This window comes from Dipodomys spectabilis, unplaced genomic scaffold (genome assembly GCF_019054845.1).
Source record: "Dipodomys spectabilis isolate Male_0828 unplaced genomic scaffold, ASM1905484v1 ptg000009l, whole genome shotgun sequence".
Lineage (NCBI taxonomy): Eukaryota > Metazoa > Chordata > Mammalia > Rodentia > Heteromyidae > Dipodomys > Dipodomys spectabilis.
Window position 1 is genome coordinate 31,147,891 of NW_024870686.1, and position 26,002 is coordinate 31,173,892.

Consider the following 26,002-nt stretch of genomic DNA (forward strand, 5'->3'; position numbering starts at 1 on the left):
TGGCTTTTTTTTTTCTTTATGTGGTACTGAGGAATCGAATCCAGGGCCTCAGGCATGCAAGGCAAGCGCTCTACCACTGAGCCACCTTCCCAGCCCCTTTTATCTAGATTTTTAAATTTCTTTTTCACTTAGAACAGTTGTCTTTTGCTTCCAAAAGTGAAAATTATTTTTAGAAAATACCCTGCTCAAGTGACTCAACATTCAAACTATTAGTATCACGGGTTATCCAAGACAAGAAAAATTCTTTCCACACTGACATTTAGAGGTTGAAATGGAATATTGAATAATTTGCAAATCTAGTTATCTTCTTAAAAAAATTGCTTCATGAAAGGATGAGGCCATCAGGTCTAGGACACTAAAATTCTTGCAAAGATATTTTGCAAAGAATGTTTGTCTTTTCCATGAACCAACTGATATTATGGAATTTTTCTCACTATTTCAAACTGAAAAACATTCTGAAGATGATTTCAATTTTTCTAAAGGAAAATAGTTTTGAAATATTTTGTAATACAAAAACTACAAACATAGGAAAAGAGTTCTGGTTCAACCTAACTGTGCCTTATGGTGAGAAAAATCTTAATTTTTAGTCTTTTTATTCTTTGAGGGACTTCGAAAGGAGATGAAATATTTCACTGTCCTATTTTAACCATAAAATGGTAGGAGAAAAGTAATTACAAACTAGTGTGCAGTATGAACACAGATATAAAAACACCCCTCAAAACATTATCGTGACCAAGTTGATTTTTCTCAGATACCAACCTGATAACAAGCTGAAATCAGGAAGTTAAATTTCTTTTATTGACAATCAAAAAGAAAAACTATACAAAGTCTCAATAAGCGCAGAAGGTAGAGGTTGCTCAAATACAATGTCCATGATTTTAACAGTGAGAAAAAATGGTTAATTTTTTCTGTTGTTACTAGATACCCTATCAAAAGTGCTTGGCAAACATCATACTTAAGCTTGAGTGCTGAACATTTCCCTTCGAAATCAGAAGCAAGAGGACAATGAGAAAATGCCAATGTATTCAACATTTCCCCGGAGGCCTGGCCTGTGTCCCAAGGCACAGGTCAATAGATGCTATCGATGTGACTGCATGAAACAAATTGTCATTATTCACAAGTGATTTGAGGATAATAATAGAATATCCAAAGGCATTTACAGATAAAGCTGTTTTTGGAGAGTTTAGTAATGTGGAAAAACCAACTGTATTTCTGAATTAACATCAAGCAGAAAATTAAATCCTAAAAAAAGATACCATTTGCAACAATATCTAAAAATATGGAGTGCTTAGCAATAACTCCAACAAGAGATATGCGAAACGGATGAAGAAATAAACCATAAAACTTTGTGAGACACTGAAAAAGACTTAAAGACTTGGTATTGCAAAAATGAAAATATTAGTTCTCTCCAAATTAATTTATAGATTCAATGTGATCCCAATCCAAATCACAAAGCTTCCTGTGAGAGATTTAGAACCTGATTGAGTTGATCCTAAAATTGTATATAAAGACACCAAGAGCCAAGCTCATTCATGACCCTCCTGCAGAACTTAAATGCCTCTCTGCAGTTAGGACTCAGTTACAAAAACACAGCAATTATATGGGGGTGGTACTGGCATAGAACAGACAAATGGAACCCATCAGAGCTCTCAGAAACAGACCCTTACTGATGAGGACCTGTGACAGATCCCAGAGGGGATAAAGAACAGTCTTTTTCAATAAATGCAACTGGGACAATATCCATATAGAAGAAAATTAATTTGGCTCATTGGCTCTTTGCCTTGAGCCACAAATTAATTTAGGATGAACTTTAAACCTAACCATGGAAGGCTAAACTCTAAAGTCTGTAGAATTTAATAGGAAATATCTCTATCCTGACCTTGGAGTAGAAAAGGTTTTCCTAAACAAGGCACCAAAAGTACCATCCAGAAAGGAAAAGGCTGATTAAATTAGATTGCATCAAAATTAAAATGTGTTCTGTATCCAGAAACACCAGGAGGAACATTAAAAGACAAACCACAGTATGGAAAAGAGATTGGATTTATTCATAATGAACACAAGGCTAGAATGCAGAACGTTAAGCAAATCTGCAAACTGTTTCAAAAAAGGTAGGCAATACAATGGCGAAATGATCTCCTTGGCCACACCCATGAAACATTTGTCAGTCTAACTAATAGACAAAAGACAACAAGGTGAGGTATGAATGCACGCCCCTTTCCAGCATCTCAGATAGTGTAATTCCTTAGAAAGGCAAAAATTAAAGTTCAGTCAAATAAAACAGGAAGTGGGTACTCAAAAGGGGTAAAATGAGATGAAGGGGAAAAGGGTTGATGAATGAAGAAGAGAAGATGGGGAGAACTCAGTTAAGAATCCATTATATATCTTACAAAATTTCAAAGGGTGAGGGAAGGGATGGAGGGGAGGAATGGGTGAGAATGTGGAAAAGGGTGACATGGTCAAGATATAGCACTCACAAACCGCTTAGTTAAATGGCAACTCCTTTGTATAACTAGTTAAAGAGGAAAAAACACTGACAATACTAAATGTTGACATGGATCCATGGTTATTTTGGAACCCAGTACATGTGAAAAGATACATAGCCCATTGGCCTCTTCTAGGCTGATGGAGAAATGCATACACTGGGATGCAGTTACCAGAAAACTTATCCCTGAGTCCTTTAGGTTCTCCCATTTGTTAACCCCAGAGTGGATAAACATAAGAATCATTCAGCAGAATGGCAGTGAAGTCTAATAAGGTACAGCTACGACGAATATTTTAGAAACCCTATGTAGAGCAAAGTAAGATACAGAAGCACACAAACAGTCTGACTTTTATTTGGAAATAAAAATAATTTTAAAAAACACAAGAGACCAGGTACCAGGGCTCACACCTGTAATTCTAACTACTCAGGAGGCTGAGATTTGGGGATCCAGGTTCAAAGTGGTCCAGCATAGGAGAGTACATGATGAGACTCTTTTCTCCAAATCACCACAAACAACAACAAAATCCAGAAGTGAAATTGTAGAGCACCAGCCTTGAGCCAAAAAACTAAGGAATCAGAGCCTAGAAGCTGAGATTAAACGCTAGTCCTGGCACACACACACACACACACACACACACACACACACACACACACACAAATGAAATGGTATCTTTTCTTTTATAGAGGCTTTTAACTACTTTTTAAAAGCAAGAATGGTATTATTATAAAAGTTAGAAGACTGACAAGTTTGTGGGAGAGGTAGGATAGAGGTTAGGAAGGGACACGTAGAAGGCTTTGGCAGGCTGGCCATACTCTGAATTATTCAGTGGTGACATTCTATTCATTAGCCCATGTATTTCTGGTCTATAGCCTTTTTTGTGCATACATATTGTATTTTATAATAAAAATGACTAGAAAGGTGTAACTTTTGGGCCTTGATTTGGGGATGTAGTGGATAAATGTTTCATTACCATAAACAAGCACAGTAGATAAGAAACACACTAAAATGATAAGAAACACACTAAAAATAACATGGCAGCTCAGGTCCCTATTTGTTAGTCCCTCTCCTAAGCCCCACAGGACTCTTAGCTTGTCAGCCACCCACTGTGTTGCAGCTCCTGTGAAAAATTCAGTTGAATGCTGCCTTTCCCATCACTGATGCCAGCTCTGCTCTGTTGTATTAGAGATCCAATGATTAGGATACATGTCCAAGTCTTGTCTTCCCTTCCAAGGGCAAATAGATAAGTAAGGGAAGGACAAGGAACATAGGGAGAAGCACGCTTTATCCCCATGTGCCTGTGACTAGCAACTATCACAAGAGAAAGCAAAGGCAATAGCTGTGACGGTGTTTCTCCTGGCAGTGAGCCAGGATTGAGGCAGGCCAAGGGAAGTCCTGGACTGCTGCAGAGAGAAGAGAATTTGTCAGTGTTCAACGGGTTCAAGGGCAAAGAACAAAGGAACACCTGAGAAGGGAGAGATGGGTCAGGGAGGATTTGCATCGGCTCATGAGACATCTCAATTTGAGTATTTCCTACCCCTGATCAGTGCTAGGCAGTGATACCTGAAAGGCGCAGGTACATTGTGTCTTATCAGAAGATGTCAGAAGATTCCTATTAGAAGCTGGGCACTATTGTGGTGGCTCACACCTATGATCCTAGCTACTCAAGAGGCTGAGATATGAGGATTGAGGTTTGAAGCCAGCCTGGGCAGGAAAATATTTAGACTCTTCCCCAGTTAACCACCAAAACCCAGAAGTAAAGCCGTGGTTCAAGTGGTAGAGTGCCAGCCTTGAGTGAAAAAGCTAGGGGACAGTGTTCAGGTCCTGAGTTTAATCTCTAGTAACTGCATTAAAATACTTCATCTGGGACCTACAGAGATAAATAAGTGAAATTCATTTCCAAAGAAGTAGATGAAAATGGCCTATCTCATATCCACCAACAAACAGGTCACTGATTTATTAGGGAGTGCCCTTAGCCCGACTTTCCACATGAGTGGGAACCCACATCTCTTGTCACATTTTAATTCCCTATTTCAATATGGCTAGACAAACATCAGCTACCATCAAGTGTTTTCTCCTATTAGAAACGGCGAGATCTGTCAGTCAACCAAAACCATCACTGTCAACACCACTAAAAACTGGAATACTTTCCCTTAAAGTAGTAATTATGTTTTCATTTGCTTTTTAAAAATAAATTTTAGAGCTTCATCTCCCACCCCACAGTACCATAGAGCCCTTCTCCTAGGAGATTTGAATGTTTATCTATCTATATAATTTCATCTCCAAGATGAAATGCAAGAGACATTTAAAATCCATGCCACTAATTTGCTCTCTTTCTTACCATTCCTCATGGATAGGATGTAGTAAAAGGATAACAGTATCTTGGACTAAGAGACATATCACAGTAACTTTCAGAAAGAGTTGACACAGGAAATCTAGAAAGCTTGGAGATTCAAATCTCTTCCAGAAAATCAGTCTATCTGAGGATTAAGGGTCCAATACCAGACAAAAGTTAAGATCAGCAAAGGAACAACTTAATGTATTTATATCCCATTTACCTAGAGCAGACTTTAGTTCAGAATATACAATCATTTATTTGTGTAATTCTAACTAATTCTAATTGCCCCCCTCTAAATAAAATTATTGATTATATCACTTGAGTGGAATAATATCACAAGGTATATATCCTATGCAAAAGCATGGAAACAATATAGAAAATGCTAAAAATGTCATTTCACAAGACTGAAATATTTGCATACTTGCTGTTTTAATACTCAGGCTCACTTATGATAACTCATATTCAAGGTTCTTATAGACCTTAAAACACAGAAGATGCTATTGTTCATTCTGACCAATGAAGATAAATAACTCATAATTAGCTGGAGTTGAGTGGTTCACTCCAGATAATTGTAATCTTAACAAATCATATTAAGAAGGCAAGAGGTCATAGTCTTAGCACATCCCATTAGGAAAGCAAGAAGACATGAGAGACTCTGAACCAAAGCTGTCCTTACTGTAACCATGGAAATGACACTAAATGACAATGGGACAAATGATGAGGTCATTTCCATCTGGAGATCCTCTAAATGATCATCCCTCTGGCTGTCGCATCCTGAGCTTCACATGGATTTCAAGGCATGAGAGAAACAAAGGCAGCTTGGTTCATCCTTGCCTCATCTAACTGGACCCAGCAAATCAGCCCTCATCCACGCCTTCATTCAAATACTAAGTAACCAGAAAGGCTAAGTGAACACCGCTACCTGAGTATCAGCAATGTAATTTAACTGTCCATCTACCCTTTGAAAAATCCACCAGTGGGGGCTAGGAGTGTACTTCTCTTGCCCTGGATGAAAACGTTGGCAGATTCCAGGATCCTTGAGTTGACCCTGAGATCACTAGGAGTACCTTAAAGTCCTAAAACATTCCAATCCCTTTTGATAATCATAGAGCTCCATCTCTTCTTCCAGGGGCCTTGATTAGATTTAGATCAAGTCTTGGAAAGAAGTGTGAGTTTTCTGCTCTTTATATCTGTTAATCCCCTCAGGCATTGAGAAGTGAAGAAGGAAAAGAAAAAAGGCATAAGCAAGACTTCTCTGAGAAGGGATGATTCAATTACAGCCTGGCAGTGAGTCCTCTGAGTAGTCTGGCAGGTGTAAGTGAGTGTGTGTGTGTGTGTGTGTGTGTGTGTGTGGTGTACATGCACATGCACGTGTATGCACACATGTACTAGCACTGGGGGTCTGGGGGCTGTCCTTGAGCTTTTTCACCCAAGGGTAGAGCTCTACCACCTGAGACACAGCTCCACTTCCAGTTTTTTGCTTTTAATTATCTCATAGACTTTCCTGCCCAAACTGGCTTTTAACCATGATAATCTCAGTCTTCTAAGTAGCTAGGATTATAGGCATGAGTCACCAGTGCAGTCTAATAGATTTTTACAGGTCAGTCTGTCCAGTATGAGCCACTGGAATGCAACCCTGGAGAGTCTCAGAAGGGGCTGGGTTATAGCTCAAGGGTGGATCTCTTACCTAGCATGGAACAACCTAGCACCACAAAAAGGAAGCCAAATGATAATCCCACAGATGGCTGTCTTGCCATTTCTTTGGCCTGAACAAAAAAACATTTCCATGCCATAATCTCTCCCAACCACATCAGAAATCCATTTCCAAATACTGGCTCTCTGGTGTTTCCACAGGACTCAGTTCACCAGACAGAACTGAGAAGCCATGTTTGTGGCTCTCCTGTGGGCCGCTTGCCTGTGGTACACAGGCAGCAATCACTAAGCCACATGTTGTTCAATGAATACTAACAGAGCAGCCACCTATAGGGTACAGCATCCACACAACAACCAAGTCTCCTCCCACTGCCTGGGATGCAGGATTTCAGTGACTCCATGAGCTCTGAAGCTCTAGGAACCAGGAAATTGTACTCACATAGTCCCACTCCATTCCAAAAGGCTCAGGATAACAAGGCAAGCTGTGTCCCAAATCTTTTCATTAAAGTCCTGTCTTCGCACCACAGTCTAACCATTTCAGAGCCCTGGGCAGGTTTTCAACTGTCCTGTCTGCCAACTCACACATGTATTGAATTTGGATTCCTAATGGAAAATGCAATTTTAAAATTCCATTACACCTCTCCTCTGTAACCAAAGCAGCTCAAGAAGCTCAACTGATTGAACATTAAACACAGTGGTTTTATTTTTTTCCCACTAACTGCTACCACTAGCTGCACTCTGGATGCCCCTTTCCCTTGGGAAGTGAGTGCCCTTAATTCCCAGTCCATCTCAAAACATTTTAGTCAATTCTGATTAATAACCTGCTCTCTGTAGTACCACTTAGGAAGTATTTTTGTCAAAATAACTTCACCCAAATCTAATCAAGTTTCTCTTGATTACTGGCTCACAAATAGCATGACGGATGGAGAAACAAGTAAATGACACAATTTAGAACCATCAGTCAAATGGTGAAACTTTTGTTGTTGGTGGTGGTGGTTGGTTGAGACAGATTTACTGTGTAGCCCAGACTGGCCTTGAACTCACAATCCTACTGCCTCAGCCTCCCAAGGACTGGGATTATAGGTATGCTGCACCATGACCTGTAAGATTGAAACTTTCTACAGGAAAAGAAATATGTTTCTGTAGCAAATCAAAGCCATGAATAAAAAAGAAGAGAAGTAAAAGACTAACTAAATAAATAACCTGACAAAAAACATGGTCATCAATTATAAAATGTGGACCTTGCTCATATACAAACCTGAGAAGAAATGCTAAAAGTGGATCACTTTGAAACAATGGGGAAATGTGTATATAATATGGCATTAAGGAATTATTATGAATTTTGTTAGGAATGATACTGGTATACTAATTTTGAAAAAAAATCCTTATTTGCATATACTTAATACAATAATTTAAAGCAAACCTCAGATTTATTCCCACAAAACTTACATAAATAAAATTGTAGGAAGGACAGATGAAATAAGATTGGTAAAGTTGATAATCCTTCAAGTTGAGTGATGGGGTAATGGCTGTCCATTATTTATATATACATGTATATATATATATGTAAAGGTTTTAATACTCTATTTTTGTGTGTATGGTACTGGAAGTTGAACTCATTGTGCTCTACTCTTTGAGCCATACTTCTGGTCCGTTTGCTTTTACTTGGTTTTTCAAATCGGGTCTTGCGTTCATTTCCCTGGTCTCTAATGAGACCCTCCTATATCCATGCCTGTGATTATAGACACGCACCACCATACCTAATGTTTTAATAATACAAGATTTTGTCTTCAAAAAGGGACCATATTTCAATCTCATCCTGTTATGTGCCATTTTACAAAGTAGGCTATGCTGGTGGTACAAATGCCCCAGGTGAGAATACGTGGGATTGGTTGGGGGAAAGGAAAATATTCTGTCTCTCTAATATACCCTCTTCCTCCCGAGGATACAGCAGACCAAAGATGGTGACTATTTCTCCTTGGCAGTCAGTAGTCATTTTCCGGTTGACATCTCCCACTGGTGGGCATGACTATCTGCTACACAGGTGGTAAGATTATTACTGCCTGCCCTTGGTCTTTGAAGCTGATATGGATGGAAGTACCATGTGTCTTAGGTAGAGACTAGCAGGGATCTCCACCCTGAACAGCTCTTCTGCTCATGGATGGTCAGTGTCTTGTTAGGTCTGATTTTACTTAGACTGCCCCAAGCCACATTACTTCGATAGGAGTCTTTCTATTCCACTTGTTGAGAGCCCAAGCTTGCTTGTCATACCTCTAGGGGTAAGGCCAATAATTGGGCTTGCCTAAGAATGGAATCTTAACTGCATATCTCTCAGATGCAATAGATTTGAGGGAGCAGTCTTGGCTCTCTCGTAACTGTTGATATCACAACTTCTCTTAGTAACCTCTTCCTTAGGCTCCATTCACAAGTATCACTACACAGTGGATATGCAATAAGATAACTGCCAGTCTTTCTTTCTTACAGACCCCATGGACTATGAGAGAATCCCCATGCTCTCCACCCCCACCTCAGCTCAGAGGCACAGAACCATTCAAATTTCCTTAGTCTCCCTGCTACCCACGGGAAGATTTCATGTACAAAGATTATATTTGAAAAAGCACACCTCCACCTCCGCCTCACATCTTATTTATCACTACTAAATCTGGCAAATTGGTGCCCTTGATTGCCTTCAGAATTGATCAGAAGACCAGGCGCCAATGGCTTACACCTGTAATCCTAGTTATTCAGGAGGCTGAAATCGCAGTTCAAAGCCAGCCGGGGCAGGAAAGTCCATGAGACTCTTATCTCCAATTAACCACCAGAAAAACTGGGCACATTGCCCAGGCCTAGAGTTCAAGCCCCACAACTGGGAAGGAAGGAAGGGAGGGAGGGAGGGAGGAAGGAAGAATAAAAGAAAGTAAGACAGATTGGAAGTTGTATTTGGCCTTGGAAATTTTCATTTTGCTCTGAACAGGATATAAGCTCTACTGCTGGGGGTGGGGTATGGCATAAAAATATCAGAATTAGCAACTCCCACTACCCTATTGCATCTCCAAAGAATCAGGTTTCCATGGTAGGCAATGAAATACAAAAGGGGATAAGAGATATTCTCGCTGGATTAGAAGAATAGGAATGGGTGTGGGACCAGGTTCAGCCAGTTTCCAGCTGTGTGATTTTGAGTAAAAAGATGGAGCAATGTTTGAAGTTAAGACTTTATGACTTTAACTTTAGAAATGAGAAAGGTGGCTGGGATGATTCCCAGAGCCCTTGGAGCACTCACAGCCGATGAATGAACACACACACTGGCATCACCTCACAAGAGACAGAAGCCTCGCTCTCTGCCATAGTTAGTGCCAATGGAAAATAAAGAGCTCACTGCATGTAAGATCATCGTACCCTCTAGGTGTGGCTGCCTGAATGGAATGGCAGATAAAAGAACAAAGAAAAAAACTATACCAGTGTTGTAGCCTGCTTTCATTCAGCAGAATGGCTGGTGCCTATTTGAAATGGGTTATGTAGACTCTGGGTCAGCATCAGGTAGATGAGGATTCAAACATGCCTTTGGGATTTGGTGGTCTGGAAATCAGAGATGACCTTGGAGGACTAGGTGTGAGTTTGAGAGATGATGATGGATGTCAGAAGTCACACTGAGGGATGCAGAGATGAACGAAGCATCTAGAACCGTCAAAATAGTGTCTAAATGAGCATAGCAAAGGCATCTTCTACTGAACACCAACGATGTACTCATCCACACTCATGATTTCACTTTCCAGAGCCCAAGGTCCTTAAGTAAGCAATAAAAATTAGTTGTGATGGTGGTACACTTAGGTTAATCTCTTATGTAGTCGGAGGGCTGTTATTGTGAATAATTAAGACTAGTAAGGTCATTATAGTTTCAAATGATTCAGACCTTAGAAAAACTGGTGACTACAGTTAACATAGAAGAACTCAGATGAAAGAGCTAAAATATAATTTTCTCCAAAGATAATACTTTGCCAGCCCAAGGTTTATTTGTGTTACCTCTCTTACCCAGATGAGTCCTGGAAATGCTAAGACTAAAAAAAAAAAAGAGAGAGAGAGACTTGAAAACAGATCTGTCTTAAAATTCTGTCCTTCATCAAGTGATAGAATGCCCCTGTGTATTAGGATTTTAGATGTTGTTCTGATGGGGGAGAGGACTCCGAAAGAATATAATTAAAATGTTGAGATGTTTCAGAAAGACTCATGGAAGAACATGGTGAAGAGACTCAACAGTCTACTGCTGACTTAGATCACTCAAACCTGTAATGTACTTTATTAGCACTGTGGTACATATGCAGACTGAGAATCAGAACTTCTCTTGTTTATTTTCCTTCAGTGTCCCATCTTCTTAAAAGAGTATGAGACCATCTGCTAAACCATCATTTTCAGTAGCACCTGCGGAAAGAAAACACCCTGCTTCTGGAGTGATAGTCACAAGACCTGTCCTTGAAGCAATTCATTCTTCCTGGCCACAGAGATTGGTTTAGAGGTGGACAAATGACCAATCACCGCTGAAGGTGGTCTGTGCTGGGCTCTGCTGGGCAGTCTGAGGGAGAAGCCTACTAACTCTTCAGCAAGACTTACATAGACATGCTGAAGCCTTTTTCCATGATCAAAAACTGAAGCCAAAACAGAACCTTCAAACCTGTAATGTCAGCCACTTGGGAAGCAAAGATTAAAGTTGGAGGCAAGCCTATAGAAAAAAAAAATTTGAGGGCTGGGAAGGTGGCTCAGTGGTAGAGCACTTGCCTTGCATGCATGAGGCCCTGGGTTTGATTCCTTAGCACCACATATGCAAAAAGAAAAAAGCTGGAAGTGGCACTGTGGCTCAAGTGGTAGAGCGCTAGCCTTGAGCTGAAGAGCTGAGGGACAGCGCCCAGGCCCAGAGTTCAGACCCCACGACAGGACCCCTCCCTCCCCCCTGAAAAAAAGAAAAGCAAGACCCAACCTTGGGGAAAAAACAAAACAGTGCAATAACCAAATAGATAAACACACAGCAGCCAAAATAAAGAGTAGAGTACAAAGATCTTAGTTCCTGGATCAAGGCATTCTGAAAGCCAGAATTTCTATAAACCAATATATTCCTTTGTATGCATAGCCTGCTATGAGCTGGGGTCTCACTCTCTGTTACAGTTGTAAAGAGTTTATTGAGCAAATAGGAAGTAAAGGCCACTCGGGAGAGTGAGCAGCAGGCAGGTCTAAGAAACCAGTGGTCTCTTTTCTATCTCTTGTACTAGTTAAGGGTCTGCAGCAATATGTTCACCTGAAGAATGGCATGCATTGTAACAGGTACTATTTTGAGATGTTCAAAGTCATGGGCTAGTGGGTTGATTACACCTGGAGAGCTACCACTGACAAGGGTATATACATTTTGGAGAAAGAAAAATTTTAGTTTACACTGCATCTAACACAATTCAACTGCCTATAAATGGAAAATAAACATAAGCCCATTGGATTCCATTCTAAGTGACCCTTTCAAAAACCTATATATTCTCTCTGTCTTCTCTAATAATCACAGACAGGTATAATTCAGAAAAATAGAAGAGCAGCGACCCACATTCCACTTTTATTTAAATTATCAACTGCTGGAAAATGTGATTGCATTGATGATAAGCCTTTGCTGGGGACTGTGCTCATTTGCCGACATTGAGTTTCATTTGCACTCTGTGCTTACCTCTTCCTTACCTCAACAGCCACAGAGCCTCCACATCTGGGTTGAAACTACCAACAAAGAACAGACAACTCCTCCACAGTCACTGAGCAACTGAGATCAAATTGCAAAGCCTTCTGAAATTTGTTGGCCACCTGCTCTAATGCTTGCTCTGAGAAAACTGGCCCAATGAGGCCGAACATCGTAAACTACCACTCTGCATAGCCTGAAGCTTTGGAGTGCGTTTGTATGTCTTGATTGTAATTAAATAACACATCAGACATGTAAACTGGGTCAAACTGACTAGATTATTAGGCTAACTGTGCATAAAAATGCTTCAGCTAAAAGCAACACTACCTAAAAATGGGAAGTAAAGATGCCATGTTCCCACCCCCCAGCCCTGTGTGATTTGGAAAGATTGCTCACCTGAGCAGCTGCCTTCATTTACAAAACCTAAGTGCCACTATGCGATTCTTTTGTTTCTTTTGTAAGTTCTTTCCCAGCGGTATAATCCGTTTTCACTGTCTTTGATTCTGGTGTTCTGCATGTTGTATATACGTTTTTGTAATTTGGGGAGGGGAAGCGGAATAGCAGAATGCTTAAATGGGATTCAGGCTGACCCATTGTGACAATGAGATATACAGGACACTATGCTGAAAACAAACTTTACAATGTCAGGGGTGGGGGAGGGAGGAGTTGGGGAGGTGGGGAGGGAAGTGATGGTGGGGGGAAATCAAAGGAGGAGGTAACAATACTTGATGCTTGATAGGAAATGGACTCCTACCTGGCTCAAGTAACTGTAACCCCTCTGTACAGTATCTTTACAATAAAAATATATGATTTTTTTTAATCTAAAAAGAAAAACTAAACCTAAGTGCCAGACTTACTGGTTGGCTCCCAGAGCTAGCATTTGATAATGTCTCGTGATCTCTTAACCTGGATTGTAGAGTCATGTGCTTCCCAAGGAATGCTATTTGGCATTTTGCAATTAAGCTCTGGAGCCAGTTTGTATTACTCATAGACTTTTGCAAGTCTCTGGTGATTTTCATATTAGAGTGCCAAACTGAGCTGAAATGAACTATTACTTTGACAAATGAAGGCTTACCTCAGAATTTGAATTAAGAGAAAGCTTAGGCTAACAGTTAACCCTAGACTAATATTTATTTTACTAATGTTAGTTTTATCTCACATGGTGCTATTTTATTTCCTCCAGAGAATTGTTTATGCCATTATAAAATTCCAGTGAATGCCACTAAATTCTAGGCATCAGACACACTGCTAATGAACACCATTAACGGCCTATTCAAAAATCAAAGGAAGAATAATTGAAACACACTCAGTGAAAATGAATGAATGGATCCTATGGCTTGCTGCCACATCTTTTCTTTCAGAGGGTGTCCAGTAATGGCTGCGGATGGGAAGCAGTCACAATCCATACTGATGGAAATACATAATCAGCATTAGAGTATCAATTATAAAGCCCTCTCTCTCCTCCCCCACCCTCTCCTACTAGAATTAGAAGCTTGCCATTCAGATCTCCAGCAAAGATTTTCGGAAGCCAGGGTCTTGATCAAAATCAGGTCCCCAGCCCTGTAGACCAATGATAAATTTAATTGGTACATAGCAGAGTCTAGCAGGGACTTGGGAATCAAGTATATTTAAATCTGAATTCTAGCTCCATCACTCTCTAGCTGTGGACCTTAAGATGCATTATTGTCTCTCTGGCTCTCTACGCTCCATATCTCATCTTTATTTAAGAACCTAACTTAATATTCCTAAGAATATTGAAGAGAACAAAGGAGGGAACTGTAGGTATAAACAAATGACACGGTACTTGGAACAATTTCAATTCACTCCCTTTCCTTTTCTTCTGGCCCTGCATTAGTCATTCTAGAACCCACTAAGAAAGAAGGCAGTCGAGTGTGGTGGTACATGCCTGAGACAGAGGGACTTGCAAGGGAAAGGCAAGAAGAAGGAGGATGAGTTTGAATTCAGTTTATGCAAATAGTGTGCTTCTATCTCAGAAATGAAATGAGTGGTAGAGTGGTTACCAAACATGCATGGGAACTGGGTTCAGGTCCTAGTACTAGAACCAATCAAACAAGCAAATAAACAAAATAACCAGGTAACTTACATAGGCATTTTCTTGGTCCACAGTTCTGGAAGCCAGAAAGTCCCAGAACGTGGAGCCGGCACTAAGAGGGCCTCCTGACCATCACATGGTGGGGTCAGAGGACATCACACCCTACACTTTTCTCTTTTCTCTGCGGATGACTGAGACCTTCACCAGAAACTGGGTTCCAAGCCAAGAACAGACACCTGGTAACCACAGTGTCCACTTAAAGCCCAACATTGTAAGCCTTCATCTACAAGTTGCTTACTGGAAAGACTAGAATTCACTGAGTGCCGGTCATTCACACCTGTAATCCTAGCTATTTAGGAGGCTGAGATCTGAGAATGGTGGTTCAAGCCCAGATAAATCTGAGAGATTCATATCTCCAATTAACCAGCAAAAGGTGGAGGTGGAGGGTGGCTCAAGTAGTAGAGTATCATCTTTGAGTGCAAGAGCCAAATGAGAGCACAAGTCCCTGAGATAAAGCCCAGTGTGAGCACACACACACACACACACACACACACACACACACACACACACACACACACACACACACACTACAATTTCAGTTATAGTCTTTATACTTAAGATATAGTTGCCATTACACTTCAGTGTAAACAAATAACATTTCTCATATTTTTTTAAAGAACTTTAGAAAATAATTTGAAGTGACATCTTGGATCACTTTTACTGGGGGAAAGGCTGACTAAATGATCATATTCAAACCCCTCAACACATTTCTAGCAGGCTGTAGCTCTTTCTTTTATCCAGCCTCCTCTCTCACCCATCTTACCATACCATTCCATTGTATCTCATCATACTCTAGCCTTCCCTCCCTTAGCTAACAGGGTCTTGGGCTGGTGTAATTCTAGTTTTATTTTTAGTTCTGCCGGAAAGATGTGGCACTAGGGGGTCAGAGTCCTTGAGTAAAGAGAGAACCGTTTTCTAAAGGTCACTTGAATGATTTGAAATTACAAATTTTCAACCACAAGGGAATTATTTACACTTTCAGAACCAAGATTTTCTGCCAGAAAAATGCTATTAGCATGACGGGTCAGGTGAAGTCTGAAGGAGATGGCTCTTTAGATTTTTATTTTGCCTGTATCAGTCTTGAACTCAGGGTCTGGATGCTGTCCTTGAGCTTTTCCACTCAAGGCTAGCATTCTACCACTTGGAGCCACAGCGCCACTTCCAAGGAGCTGGCTTCTTGTGAGCAAGGAAATCCCACCCTGAAGTTTGTCATGCCCTCTGCTTGTGACAGAACAAGTGTTTCTCCTCTTTGTCATAAGTATTTTTTTTTTTAATGTCATACATGGATTTCTGAGTGAGCACTAGATCTTCGTATGTTTGCTGACGAAAAGCAGATCAGGAAATGAGTAATTCTTAATCACATTCTAACTGCAGAAATACGTCACAATAGAAAAGGAATAATAAAGTCTAAAATTAAATTCTCAAGACCTTACCAATGTAAATGTGGCTTGCTTTATACACAGTGTATTGCATCTAAATGTAAAGACAGATTTGTTTATTTTTAAGTTAAAAAAGATTTCTGAAGTCTTGAGTAAGAGAGAAATAAAACTCAAAAATTAAAAAGGCTTTAAGTTAAATAAATCCCTTGCTTGCTGTACAAGCAAGCACTTTGACTTTATTTTGTCATAAAACTTGCCATCGTTAATTAATCATTTCCAAGTTCGCAATTCAGTGGTGTTCTGAACCTTGCATGTTTAGTGGCACTAAATGAATGTGTCTATGCAACCAAACCCCCGAACCTTTTCATCTTGCAAAACTGCAGCTTTCTCTCCATTGATAAGTCTATCTCCAGGAAAATTAGTGTTACTGTCTCAAAAGCAAAATAAAAACAAAAGGGTTGAGAGAGCAGTGCAAGTGGTAGAGGAAGTATTCAATCCCTGTTTCAAGATAAAAGAAAAGAAAGGAAATGAATTTATGGACAAGCATTCTTCACTTATTTTGTTTGTATTACTAACTTTTAGCCAAGGCTATTTATGCATTTTCACTTATTAATAAGTCAAATGTAGTCCCTTTAAAAAGGCCACACACTATAGTTTGTGTACAGGAGAGTTTATTAATGTGATATTAGATCCCATCCATTACTTTAAAATCTATGCATTGGTCTTAATTTAGGTTACAAAAATAAAAACAAAACACCAAACCCTCTATAGAAATTTGTTTCTTAAAAAAAGTGGGAAAGTAAAGGGCATATTGAAGACAAAAGTACACACTAAGCAGTTTACCCAGTCTCACCTATATGTCTATCAAACCATTTGGAGAGAAAACAAAAATAGGATTTTTCTGCTGAAGATAGAAATCACATAAACAACTCCTGATTCTTACACTTGTACCACGAACTTAATGATGTCCCAATGGTTTTCATTCTGTTTTTGTTTTTTTGTTTAACTTTTGTCTTGCCAGATATAATAAAAAGAACTTATTGCAAAGTAACTCAAAACTATCAGTTACAACAGCAGAACCAAAACCACATTCCAGAGATTTCCACTTGTCCTTAGACTAACAACAGCACCCAGACCACTGGGATTCTGTTCGTAGACTAAACCAGCACCCAGTCCACTGGGGTTCTGTTTGTAAAGTGCTAGGAAGTCTACCCATAGATGCTCTCTAAGTTTGAAAGAAAGATCATTCTTCAATTTTTCTAACACATTTTACATAAATGATTACATTGTTTCTTGGTCAAAATTCTAGGGTGAATATTTCAGAAAGGTTAATATTTCATCCCAACTTCCAAAGGGAGGATAAACATTCATGGTTAAGTGGGTATTTAAAAAAAAAATCCACTGATAGAATGCTGGCCAATGAGCAAAAGTATCAGGTACTAAGTTTGAGTCCTGATCTTGGACCGGAAAAAAACAAAACAAAACAAAACAAACACGTCATCTCGTAGGTGCTGTATGATTTCAGACACTAGTGATTCTAAGAAAAGATGAATATCCAAAGAGGAATGTTGAAAAATGCATAGCCAAATGAATAAGAAGATTCAGAGTAAATGATTGTGCTAATTGGGATAAGGTTTGAAGTCAGCAAATAAAAACTTGCCATTGAGAGTGAGAGTGAAATGGATACTGGATTTCAAATATATTTAGAATACCCGAAACAACTTAGGGAATACAAAGGTGTGTTCTTAACACACAGACTCACTTACCTGGATTGACAAGCAAAGCTTAGCAAGGCGCTACATGCTTCCTCCAGGAAAATAAATGATCTTGGCTTCTCTCCAGGGGATGCAAAGAATCTAAAAGACAGACATAAAAAGACATAACCCTTGTAAATTTCCATGTCTTAAACATAAGTATGATTACAAAATGGTATGATTTTCATGTGACTTAGCAAATAGTACACAATTCAAAGTATTATCCTCCCCCCCAATAAAAAGCAGGAGGGGATATCTCTTTCCTATTTTACTGAGCAAAATGCAAACTATTTGACTTAAAAAGAGAACACGGTGTTTAGGACAGTGAAGACCAAGGAAAGGAGTATGTCGTACAAAGCAGGACACTGGCACATGAGAAAGAACACATCCCAAGGGCCGACTCGACAGCAAACGCCACGCGCACCACCAACTGCTGCTCCCAATTTGGCGCCTCTGCCTCTGATGCAAGAACTGTATTTAGAGTCACGGCCTGGCTTCCAGGTCAGGGTCCTGGGGTGCAAGTGCCACCCCCCTGTGCCAGCACCACGTCAAAAAACATCACCCATGACATGACATACTAGAAAATCCTCCTACAAGTTCATTTGGGGAGCGGGACTCAACCCACCTTCTTGGAAGGGTCCTCTTACTCCCTGATAGTGCACAAACTCACTCTGGAGAGAGGGTGGGCTGTGCCCTGGGGATCCCCTCATGTGCCAGCCTGTCCCTCTCCACCTCCACGAAGAGCTGGAAGGGGGAGTAATTGAGCCCCTCTAATGGGAGGAAATAGATACAATCCCCTGAGATAAAAGCAGAGCGGGAAAGGGGGCCAGGCTGAAGGCTCTGGATGGAAAAGCCAGTGGGATATGTGCTGGAAAGGCCTTCCTGTGACCCTAACTATGGAACTCTTGCTCAAGTGTCTCCATGATTTTTATCCCATCTGAACTTATAATTCAAATAATTACCATATGTACCTATGTGTGTAGAAGCCAAGCAAAATGGAGGGAAGCTACATAGTCATATATATGTATATAGGTACGTGTGTGTGTGCACACACTTGTGCAACTTGTTTCCATTTCTCAAGCAGTCCAGCATGATTTGCAGAAGGTGAGAGGAAAGTCTGGTAAGCCACTCAGGTCTGCAGACTGCTGGTGCCCTGCCCCCACCCCGTCTCCATGGGGACAGTCTCCTGGGGACCAAGTTGGAAGGTTTTCTCTGACTCACTGGTATTAACAAAATCAGTAGACACATCAGGTGTATCATTATACACATTTAGAGTCTGTCTCCTATCCACAGGTTGCTGTGGGCTTAATATTAAAGCAGGTCACCAATTGCCTAAGACCAAAATTTCCAGACCCCAGGTCAGGGTGTCTACTTCATTTGGGCTGCCTTAGGCTTAGATCTCCATGGCTGACTTCCACCTGGGCTGGACTAATTAATGTATGTCTAAGTGGGACTGCAGTTGGCAGGAAGGCAGGCTTGTCAAAGAGGGATAATCACTGGGAGCAGCATCTGAGCTGTTTTCCTTCCTTGACAACACATAATGTAAGTTCACAGCCTGCAGGCCAAGAATTGAGATGAGTTTATAATTTGGCTTCCAATCAATCTCTTCTCATTGTCCACCACTAAAATTTCTTTTCTGTCTTCCAGCATGCAGGATGTCTTTAGACGCCAGGTACTGGCATGGTCTTTAGTGATAGCCTTTAATGAATATGCTTTGCTGTCTTAGTAGAAAAGTGGGAGAGGGAAGGACTCTACATACCTAAAGCCACTCTTGTTTTCATAATGAAAACAAATAGACCATTAGTGCATACCTCCATATGACCATTAATCTTACTTATTTATTACTCTAGTGACTCGGGCAGAAATGTTCAGAATCTTTTCATGAAGACACAAGAATCCACATTTACCCAGCTTGGAGAAACTATAGGATCCCCTAATTTCTTCTTTTTCTACAGAAAGAATTCATTAGTATTCTACTCCATGTTCAGTGCTGTGGCACACATCTGCCATTCTAGCTAGGCCTAGATCCGGAGGATCATAGTTCAAGGCCAGCCTGGGAAAAAAGTTCAAAAGTCCCCATGTGGAAGAATAAAATGCTGGGCCTGGAGCCAGAGACAAGGGAAGCGTAAAGAGAAGGGTTGCAGTTCAGGCAAGCTGGGATAAGAAGTGAGACCCTCCCTGGATCACGTGATCTCTCTTCATAAGACATCTCAGGGGCAAAAAAGAAGAAAAAGAAGAAGAAAGCAAAAGGAGCAGGGAAAGCAGTGTCTAGCAAAAGCCAGACCCTGAGTTTAATCTGAAGTATTGCCTAAAAATAACAACGATAACAACAAACAAAACCTGAGTTTCTTGGCTCTGGGAAGTGCACATCCTCTAAGCAGTTCTTCCTGAGAGGTGTCATCTCCAGCTACTAAGGCTAAAGGAAAAATACCGGGAGGCAGATTCACCCACAAAGCCCACATGGCCAAAGGGGAAGAGCATGGTGGAGAATTACAGAAGATGAACGACAGCAGGCTAAGCAGCACAGGCTGTGTTCAACTGGCCACAGCCCTATGAGGAGAAAGGGAAGGAACAGCCACAGTAGCTATCATGGGCCATATACCCATTCCTCACTGCACAGGAACTCACCTGTCCCTCCAATGACACTTAAAGATATGTGCATTGATACGTCCATAGTTATTGTTTACAAATGGAGAAAATGAAGTGCTTTAAAAGCTGACAAGCTAATTCACAGGACAGTAAGCATTTTTTTTTTAACTTTTAAACAGAAATTCACACAGGGAAAAGCAAGCTTTATGCTTCCCACTGTGTGACTGTCTTGTACGCCTAGTCTTTATGTGTCCACCCTTAGTAGCAGGGCTTGAAGGCAGGTGGCTTTGAGAGAGTGGGAGCCATTGAGGCCTAGGGAACACAGGCCTCCCTGGATCATGTGATCTCTCTTCAAAAGAAATCTCAGTACCAAAAACATATCCTCGGAAAAGTCTCCTGAATATCCAGGAAAAAGACAGGAAGGCAAGGTGCTACAAGCAAAACTAAATCCAAGAAGCATCTCAGAAAGTCACCACGGGACATCCCTCAGTTAAACACAGTGTCTCAGGGCGGGAGGAGCCGGTGTGGCATCGCACATTTTGGTTGTGGTGAGCAGTGGGTGAAAGGTGGCAGGCTGAGGCCAAGATTAGCTAGGAGAAGTCCATGGAAGTCGTTTATCCAGGTCTTTAGATGGTTTGAATGATGTTAAGTGAAGGAAGTCAGGCCCAGAGAAACAAAGGATCCATGTTTCCCCTTATATGTGGGAGCCAGATTTAGCTTACACACTCATAAGTAGATACGTTGGGTGGTATGCAAGTGTGTAGGAATGTATTAACAAACATGGTAGACTCAAGCCAAAATCAAAGTTCAGTAAAATTAAAAACCAGGAAGTGGATACTTGAAAGGGGTGGGGTGGCGGGGTCAATGAAGAGGAGAAGAGGGGAAAATGTTGACAAAAATCTAATGCATATCCTACAAAATTAAGAAGAGGGAGGGAAGAAGAGAAGAAGGGAGGGATGGGTGAAAATGCTGAAATAATCCCTCGTAGGGCAAAATGATTTTTAGTGTGTTAGAATGTGCTTATAAATCTATAAGTAAACACACTGGGTGGTATGCAAGTAGTTACAAATAACGGAAGTATAATAGGCTCTATGGAGAGCTCAAATAGTATAATTCTTTACAAAGACTATGTCAAAGCCCAACAAAACAAGCACCAGAAATGGGTAGTTGTAAGGGAGAGGGGGACCAGGAGAAAGGGGTAGATGAACGAAGGCGGAAGGCGGGTAGAATACAGTTATTAAGTCATTGTGTATGCCACAAAATTGAAAAAATAAGGTTGAAGGTCAAGATGCATTGAACACATAAACTGCTCTGTTAAGTGGCAAAAAAAATTCAATACATACCCTAAAAATTAAGAAAAGTGAGGGAAGGGGTAGGTGGGGAGGGGTGGTAACAATATTGAAAGAGGTGACATTGATCAAGAAGCACTGTATTCATAAACTGCTTTGTTGAAAGGCAACTCCTCTGCACAACTACTTAAAGATAATAAAATATTCAAAAAAAGTTTCCGCCAGGCCGGTGGCTCACGCCTGTAATCGTAGCTACTCAAGAGGCTGAGATCTGAGGATTGCGGTTCACCTTCAGTCTGGGCACAAAAGTCTGTGAGACTGATCTCCAATAAACCACTCAGAAAACCGGAAGTGGTGCTGTGGCTCAAGTGGTAGAGTGCTAGCCTTGGGCTGAAGAGCTGAGAGACAGTGCCCAGGCCCAGAGTTCAAGCCCCATGACTGATAAAAAAAAAAAAAAAAAAAAGTTTCTCCCCACCACCAAAGGTTATTTTTCTGTCATTGAGTAAAATGATAAGCAAGAAAGTCTCTGGGTCCTGATCCAGAAAACATGGATACAGATTAAGTGAGAAGATGACGTGTTTTTCCTATTCCTAATCCTTCCATTGAAATAGGTCATCTTTATCCTTATTTTCTCCATTTCAATTTCTCATCCTGGTAACTGCAGATCATCTTGGATTTTTTTTAAATGCTATTTTTTAATAGTTTGAATCCTCTTCAAATTATCCACATGACAGAAAGTGAAAATGACTCATATCACCTGCCAGCCACAGATACAAATAATATGCTTTTAGAGCATAAAGAAAGAGTGACTAATTGAGCCTGGAGAGGGTCAGAGTTATAACTAATCTCTTTGAAAGAAATCAGATTGCCTCTGTTTGCCATTGGTTGCAAGGCCAATAGCATGATGCTTCTAAATCAGTTAAGATGCAGGCAGACAGCAAGGCACCTTCACAAAAAAGAGCTGTTTCCACTACACGGCCTGTAGCACCATCAGGCAATTGTTCATTGTACTGGACTCCCTCTCCCTGTGAATCCTCTGGGCTGGCCCTGTCTGATTAAACACTGCAGCTGCTCAGCTGGGGCTTGAGACCAATCACAGACACTAATGAGGCATGAACAGTGGCTCAGGGAGATCTGTTACACTTAATCCTGTCCAGAACAAGAGGTTTGGCTTTGTTTCTTCAACAAGTGACTAGCAGACGTGCAGCCAGGCCGGAACGTCTAGGAGTTGCCAGTTCCAGATGTATAAAATAAATGGCTTGTACTGAACTAGTGCTTCTCCAAGCGGGAGGATGACCCCTGACTCTTGCTTCCCCACTTTCAGCTGAGAATCTTTGCACCTGAAGATGGTTGTAGAAGAGTACTAGCTACATGAAACAATAGGGAGGCCACAAGAGAGCATGTGGACTTAGATATAAAGATGAGAGAAGAGCCGCTTAAATAGCATACAAACTGATAAACATTGAAAAGTTATGGACTTCTTGGTTATAAAGACTACTAGCAGGCTCACGGATGCAGTACAAAGCACCATTCACACAGCAGTTTTTCCATCACACAGGTAGCTGGCAGAGGGGCAAGCACTTCCTACCATGTGGCAAAGTCACCCCCAAAGAAGACACAATGATCAAGAACTGTGCATCTAGGAATCCTACGCCGTATCCCACACAAGAAGGGCAGCCCCAAGACAATGATTTTCATTCCAACACCTTGCGTGGAAGGTACAACATGACAAAACACCACGTCTAGTCCCAGTTCTGGATTGTAGCTAATTGTGTGACCTTGGACAAATCACTTGCAGAATAAAGTCTAGAACAGATCATTCCCAAGTTACCTCCTTGGACAGAAAATGCACTTCTCTTTTATTATTCTCCATAAAAAAAAAAATCGATCTGCTGCTAGTATCCTTGCAGCATCTTTAAGATCCCTGCATCTATGTCCCTCACTGGTGGGGAGAGGGGGGTTAAATGACTGTGTCCTTCTCTGGCAGAGAATTCTCAGGATGACTGTCCAGAACCCAAGTTTGAGATGCAGAACGGGTAGAGTTTGTTTTCTCTGGGTTCCTCACAATTCTTCCTGGGTACACACTACCCACTACATCCTGCCAAGACTCGGCTTCTGAAACTGAGGTGTGATTTAGAAAATTCACAGGGCCAGTGACACTGTGACAGATGGAGAAAATAAGTCTTTTCACTGAACTTGAACAGGCATTTTTAGTTTGAATGCTAATTTTTCTGTTTTCTTTCTTGTCAGATATAGGCATGAGATACTGTGAGGATGGGAAAAGCCCCTGCTAAACTGGACTAGCCACTCAAATAACCCCTCATTATCTTGCAATGGATGACTTTGGCTCTATCCATTTTTTTTTTTTGTTTACTTCATATTATGCTCCTACTGCAAGGAAATTGAGAACATACTGTCCACATTTTTTAAAATGCTGTAACATTAACAGAATAAATATTTCGCCAGGAAAACGAAAACCTTGCATAAATATTTATATAATTGAATTTACTCCCATCAATCCACTTGGGTTAGACTGATGGAAGAATTTATAGTTAGGAATGGTAGGCGCTCACCAGGGTGACAGGAGAGAGATTTTAATCTCAAGCTTCAAATAAATAAACAAGGATATTGCTTGTAGACATCATTAAAAAAAATCTCAGCACACAAAATGTAAATGAGAGTGGTCCTCGAAGACTCTCCAATTGCTATGTAGTGTTTACTCTGTGTACCAGATAGCAGTGAAATTGAAAATCAGAACAGGAAACATGCATGTCCCATGAATCAATACTTCAGATCATTAAAATACATTTGCTTTCCATTACCATCTCCAGGTAAGCAAGGTGGAGGAAAAGCAAACCAAGAAAGAGTACAGGAACACCCAGCAAGCAAATGAACTACTGGTACACATATTGCATGGTACCACAGAGGCAGAACACGTACCACGGTAAGAAGATAAGCTTACCAAGGGGCACATGAGTGCTATTCTGGTGGCTGATAATGTTCAATATCTTGGGTTTTCTTTGCAAGTGTAAATTCATTTTATCCATAGTAGCCCCAAACTGGAAAGAAGCCAAATATCTGATAACAGGTAATCGTAGCAAGTTGATAGCTATAGCGATGTAGGCTCATCTGAGAGCAGTGTGCTAAGTGAAGCAACCCATCCTGAAAAGACAACCTAGTGTATTGTCACTTACATGAAATTCTAAAAAGAATTGTAATATCCACAGTCAGGGAGAGGGGTAGTATTGGCTTCTAAGGGGTACAAAAGAAATTTTAGGGATGATAGAAATGTTATGTCTTAGATTTTGTAAATGGTATCACAAATAATACCTGGATTTTGGTGATTGTTTCAAGTATATATTGTATACATGTGTTAAAACTAATCCTATGTTATACTTTAATGTCACATGTGGGCATCGATTACCCTCCTATAAAATAAAAATAACTTGAGTAGAGAGACAATCAACAATTAGAGGGGAAAAAAGACCTAAAGTAGTGAAGTTTGTGAGTAATTAAGACAGCTGTTGGATAAAGAGCTACAGTATAAAATAAGCTAAAGTAGACTCATAATAAGAGATTACAAAAAAAAAAAAAAGAATTCTGATTTACAATCCCAGACAAGTCTTTGTAAGTGCCAAAGCACTGTGCCTAGACAATACACAACCAGCACCCTAAAACACAAAATAGGGTTCTTATTGTCTTAAGACCTGGGCAGAATAGTTCTTACTACCCTCAGAGGAGCAGTAAAAATAACTACCTCTCATTTATTGCGTTCACATTTATTTCACTGTAAAGCGGGCCCAAAACGGTCATTTCATACAATTTCACCTAAGGAATCTAAGAAGTAGGTATGGTCACGATGCTCCATTTTGCAGAAGGGGATCAAGATCTTCCTACCTTCATGTTATACATAGTTCAGACTACAGGTGTGAGCCACTGAACCCAGCAAATTATTGAAATTAAACTTCACTCCTATGCCAGACCTACTGTTCAATGACAGAGCACTTGCCTTGTGTGCCAGCCCTTGGAGCTGGGTTCAATCCACAACATTAAAAAATAACAAAAGTAAAAATGAATCCTGGAATGATGTTATCTATTACCACCTGCTGACTCATGCTTCTGATGGCTTAAAGAGAACAGCTACCAGCTACACTATCTAAAAGATAGTCATTTGCATGGTAGCGGCATCAAAGGCTGCTACCAGCAAGTTATGGAGGTAAAAGAAGATCCAGAACTGGCTTTGTTCATGGACTTACTCACCACTTCTTTGGTAAACTTAGGAAGTTTGGACTGCTGCCTTTATAAGACTCCTTCCAGTCTTGTGATTCTTCTGGTCTAGGGGATAATTTCCTGCATTTGCCACTCGGGTTTAACATTCTCTGTGAAGTTAGGCATGGTGGTATACATCTATAATCCCAGCTTTCAGGAGACAGAAGCAATCGAAGAGTTCAAGGCCAGCCTAGATCACATAGGAAAACCCTGTCTCAAAAACATTTGGTTAAAGGTGTGGCTCAAGTGACAGAAAGCTTATCTAGCAAATAACAAAGTCCCGAGTTCAAACCTTTCTGCCACTGAAAAGTAAAATCCTCTATGAGATGAATATATTCCAGATACAAAACTTCCTCCTTCCCCCAAACACGTGGCTCCCTCCTATGGTTATCATCATCAGTCTTTATTTTTCAAGAATAGTATATTCTCAAGAAACA

At 40.5% G+C, this 26,002-nt stretch overlaps 1 protein-coding gene across 3 annotated transcripts in view; it reads right to left on the minus strand.

The window, feature by feature from the left end:
• Positions 1 to 26,002, minus strand: part of Csgalnact1 (chondroitin sulfate N-acetylgalactosaminyltransferase 1) — a 204,307-nt gene that overhangs the window by 87,816 nt on the left and 90,489 nt on the right. For all 3 annotated transcript variants that reach the window (XM_042700213.1, XM_042700220.1, XM_042700208.1), the window contains exon 2: positions 17,431 to 17,520. The gene's annotated coding sequence lies outside the window, so the exon portion shown is untranslated. The remainder of the gene's footprint in view (positions 1 to 17,430; positions 17,521 to 26,002) is intronic.